The sequence below is a fragment of the Bos taurus genome, chromosome 1, assembly GCF_002263795.3.
Source record: "Bos taurus isolate L1 Dominette 01449 registration number 42190680 breed Hereford chromosome 1, ARS-UCD2.0, whole genome shotgun sequence".
NCBI classification, from domain to species: domain Eukaryota; kingdom Metazoa; phylum Chordata; class Mammalia; order Artiodactyla; family Bovidae; genus Bos; species Bos taurus.
The window spans coordinates 67532000-67537319 of NC_037328.1; positions in this window are offsets into that span (position 1 = coordinate 67532000).

The window sequence follows — 5320 nt, forward strand, 5'->3', positions numbered from 1 at the left end:
AGACTGAAGACAGGAGGAGAAAGGGACGACAGAGGATGAGATGGTTGGATGGCATCACCAACTCATGAGTTTGAGTAAATTCTGGGAGTTGGTGATGGACAGGGAGGCCTGGCATGCTGCAGTCCATGGGGTTGCAAAGAGTTGAACATGACTGAATGACTGAACTGAACTGAACTGAAATGCAATATAGGCTACTAGATTGAATCCCAAGACAGAAAGATATTCCTGGGAAAACTAATAAAGTTCTCCATAAGTCTATACCTTTTTAGGTATTGCACTAATGTTAAATTCTAGATTTTGATAATTATACTGTAGTGATGTAAATTGTTAGCAGTAGGGGAAGCTGAGTGAAGATTATGTAGGAACTGTGTCAATTTTTACAACTTTTCTGCAATCCATGATTATTTCAAAGTAAAAGTTAAAAGAAATCTAGGCCTCATGTCTTTAGAGGGGTCAATTTTTGATCACTGACACAATTTTAAAAATTTGTTATTAGTCTACTTAGGATTTATAATCTTTCTCTAGACATTTTTTTGGGGAAAAAATTTCCCTTTCAAGTGTATTTTCAGGATTATTGGCATGATACTCATTCATATTATTTCTCAATGTGTTTTGAAATCTACATAGGATTTATACTTAGGTCACCCTTTTCCAAGTGACTCAAATGGTAAAGAGTACACCTGCAATGCAGGAGACCTGGGTTTGATACCTGGGTCGGGAAGATCCCTTGGAAGAGGAAATGGTAACCCACTCCAGCATTCTTGTCTGGAGAATCCCATGGACAGAGAAGCCTGGTGAGCTACAGTCCTTGAGGTCACAAAGCATCAGACACACTGAGTGACTAAGCACACACGCACGCATCCTTTTCATTAATTCATTTATGATATAATATTCATTTATGATGTAATATTCATTGATGATTTTTCTTGTTCTGTTTACTTCTTTGATTAAGACTGCAAGAGGTTTATCTTTTTATTAGCCTTTCAAAGAATCTCTTTTGGTTTTGTGGGTCATTTTATTGTATGTTTTCTATTTCTAGTAATTTCTGATTTTGTTTTAATTTTTTTTCCTTCCCTTTTCTTGTGTTCATTCTATTACCCTTTTTCTATCTTCTTAAACACTTTGGTTATTTATTTATCACCTCTCTTTTTTCCCAATGTAAACCATCATATAGTACAGTATTTCTTCTAGTTCTGTTTGACTATATCACTCAAGTTTTTGTAAGCTTGCCTTTTATTTTGAAATATATGAAATTATTATTTTATTATTATTAATACTAATTTTACATTATTAAAACATGGGCATTCTTGTAGTCTAAATAATATCGCTGTCAAAAATCATATCACTGTTGTGAGATTCACAATATAATTTTAATAAATATTTTCCATATACTCTTCAGTCTTCCCTCCAAAACCGTTACTGGTTGACTGAAAATAATGTTTCAAAATAGAATATATATAACTGACTGATCTAAGATTTCAGATCAGTTCACCTTCCCCATATCTTTCCAACAGTTTTGTATACTTATGAGAGCTGAAGCACACCTTTAGGTTGATTTGTAATTCAGCTCATCATCTTCAGACAAATTACGGCCAATAAAAGTTTTCAAATTAGCATCTCCTCTCTGGCACTTGCAGGTATCAATGACATTTGTGTGTGGATAGAGGTTATGGAGATTTGCGATGGTGCTGAAGAATATGGGTCCAGAATCAGTACTTATTATTGCTGGTGTTAAAGTATGACAAGTAATATCCTGGAGAATTTATATATTCCCACTATTTGAAACACTGAGCTAAGCTGGAATCTGAAGACAAGGTCAGGAAAGTCACTCTTTAACATGGGACCTAATGAGGTTTAATATACAAGGCAAGGGCATTTTTGTAACATATCCTGTTTTGTGGTTTGGAGTGCTCTTTTCTGTAAGCCCAAAAATGGTAGAAGAAATGGCCGAACTCATACAGACTAAAAAGTGAATCTAAGCAGTAGATTCATCATTGCCATGGTAGTTATGTTGTGCGGACACATGTAACCAATAGGAGAATTAGATCGATATCTATATCTGTAGTTTAACTATGCTATGCTATGCTATGCTAAGTCACTTCAGTCGTGTCCAACTCTGTGCGACCCCACCAGGCTCCGCCATCCCTAGGATTCTCCAGGCAAGAACACTGGAGTGGGTTGCCATTTCCTTCTCCAATGCATGAAAGTGAAAAGTGAAAGTCAAGTCACTCAGTCGTGTCCGACTCTTAGCAATCCCATGGACTGCAGCCCACCAGGCTCCTCCATTCATGGGATTTTCCAGGCAAGAGTACTGGAGTGGGGTGCCATTGCCTTCTCCATAGTTTAACTATAGCTATGTATATACAGTTATATCTGCAGGATGGGCTGCCAAGCTGGAGACCCAGGAAAGAGCCAATGCTGTGGCTCAAGTGTGAAGGTTATCTGCTGGAAGAATTCCTTTTTTTGCTCAGAGATCAGTCTTTATTCTATTTAAGCCTTCCACTAACTGGATAAGGCTTACCCACATCATGGAGGACAACCTGCTTTTCTTAAAGTCCACAGATTTAAATGCAAATCTCATGCAAAAACACCATCACAAAATAATGTTTGCTCAACCATCAAACACTGGTCCAGCTAAGCTGACACGTAACATTAGCCATCATCCTGCCTGAAGAGTCCAGGGCCGTCACGAGCGGCTAATAGTATTTTGGTCCCTGGAAGATAAGGTGCTCAAAAGGAAAAGTGTCCTGATTTTGATTCCCAGCTGAATTTCTTTTTAGCTTTTTGATCTTTGGGCAGTTTAGTTAACCTCCTGGAGCTTCAGATTCTTTCTATAACTAAATAATAGGATTGTGAGAATTAAATGATGTAATACTATGTAACAACTAACAGTCCCTTTGTAGGTGCTCAAAGATTGTTCATTTCTCTGTTTCCTGAGGAAGGAGCATTCTCCATCTGCTTCCTTAGCCTGAGCCAATGTGAGATGACCAACACCTTGGGCTCTGATACCCTGATCGCAAAGCCACATTCTGATTACTAAGTCCATTTTCCAAATATGTGGACAGAAGAATTCTTGTTGGAAAGGATTGTTCCATTGTTCATGAATACAATGGCACTCTTATTCAAAAATCAGTACCTGAGTCAGAAGTTGCTAGTAAGAAAGAAATCTACTTTAAGAAGCTCATAAAAAGTGGATTTGATATCAAAACTGAGAGGAATGTAATAGAGACTTAACTGCAAGATATAACCTATCCTCAATGGGAATCATAATATGAGTTACCTGCCCCATCTCTCTCTGAGGAGATAGAGCCATGTTCATTTCTTTTGGGCTTCCTTTGCTGTATTCTAAACATCTGCTCTCCTGTAAATTGGGGAAGTGACTTAGCAGCAGTAGCATGGCACTTATAGACTCTCTGACCCACCTGCTAAATAACCTTTCAGATAGTAACATGCATGTGGCATCTGACCAGCCCACTCTTTATGTTTCTTAGGTAAAATTCAGAGAGTCTGATTGATCGTTGGCCAGCTCCTTTTGTCACATGGTCCAATCATCTGTGGCCAAGTCTCTAGTACAGTTGCCTGGCTGGTCAGTCAATGCACCTCAAAGAGCTGTGCCTGCTTTCTGCTTCTGCATCCCCAGCTTAGCTTGCCTTTACCTCCCAGCTGTCCTCCAGACTTGCATAGGCTGTTTTCTCCCCAAGTGAGAGATGCCAACGCTCCTATAGGCCTTTCTGCCCCAGGCTGCCATCTGTCTGGCTACTGGAAAAGCTTATCCACTTCATTATATGGCTCTCAATAGACCACTAGAATCCCTGGCATTGACTGGACATCTCTTGTCCTGCTTTTATATCCCTGTCTCCAGTCTCAGTGACTTCCCAGGTCTTTGCCCCCTTCACAGACCTGCAGATTTTGTCTGTATGCACATTCCCCTCATGTGATCTTAGATTTCCTCCCTCGGTATGCACGTGGCCCAGCAGTTTACTTCATGCCAGGATGAGCCAACACATACATAACATTGGCTTTCTGAACTTGCAAAGTTGAGAGGCACACGCTGACATGGCTGGATCCCTAAGACATGCGGAGTGTCCTAAGATGAAAAGCCTAATGCAGTTGGTCTGTCTTCCTGGCCTCAGAGCTACCTGCTGCAAGTGGCAGCAAAGGATCACAGTGAAAAGAGCCAGCGTGGGAATTAGCAAGCTTGGATTTGAATCCTGGCTCTTACATCTACTCACTGTGGGACCTTGGCCAAGTTTCTGAGACTTAGTTCTATAAGATAATAATTATTATAATATTTAAGGCATAGGGTTGCTAGAAAAACCAGATGAGATAGGTGCAAAGTAATTAGCCCCAAATAAAGGAATGGGAATAGTTATTTTTAATCATATTTATCAGTGTTAATAGAACATTTCCTAGTCCCCAGGAAATGGTTAAAGAGGAGGGATTGTTACAGCCCACAGGCAACTCCTTATTCCTGAAATAGGCTTTTCTCTCCACTCCATCTCTCCTACAAGGTCACTGCCATATGGGGGTGGTGAAGAAACGATGGATGTATTTATAGCAGTTAGGGAAACCGTATTTTGGATTTCAAGAACTTCCTGTACCTAAACCCCTCTCCTGTAATAAAGGTTTAAAGTCCTTTCCTTGCAGCTTACCTTACTTTTTTTCTTAAACCTCAGCAGCAATGTCACATTGAGGTCTCTCTTTGAACAAGCACCACTGTACTAAACCATATTTCTTACTGAATTTTGGGTGGAGTGAAAATTATTTCTAAGTCATTTATTCCTTAAGCCAAGAAGTATGCAGTAATTAAAGCACTATACATAAACAGGAACAAGAAGTAATTTATAGCTTATGCGTGATTGTTTCATTCTTTCATGAACTTACATATTTATGTATTTGAATAAAACCTATGAATACTAACTGGCTCTTTATTCCAACAAACGAGACTGATGGGGAGTGAATTGAAGAAGGAAAATGTGGAGCACATAATTGAAGAATAAGATGGAATGATGGACTTGAGATGCACGTCTGAATCATTTTGTAACTCTAAATACAACACTTCATGCTCTGATTCTCCACCTGGAAAATTATGGTAATATAACTATCTGGAAAGTACGGCATAAGAGTCTATTTTTTAAAAAGAGAGAACATCAAAAATATTTTGGGGCTTTTGGATCCAAACAGGCAAACATTCAAAACAAGGGTCTGGGAAATTAGAATCCTTGTTTAGCCTGAAATATTTTATCCTTGGTGAACAGAGTTTGTAATATTTGAAGATGCTGCTTTAAATCTAGGGTATCAACAGAGTAATAGTACTCAC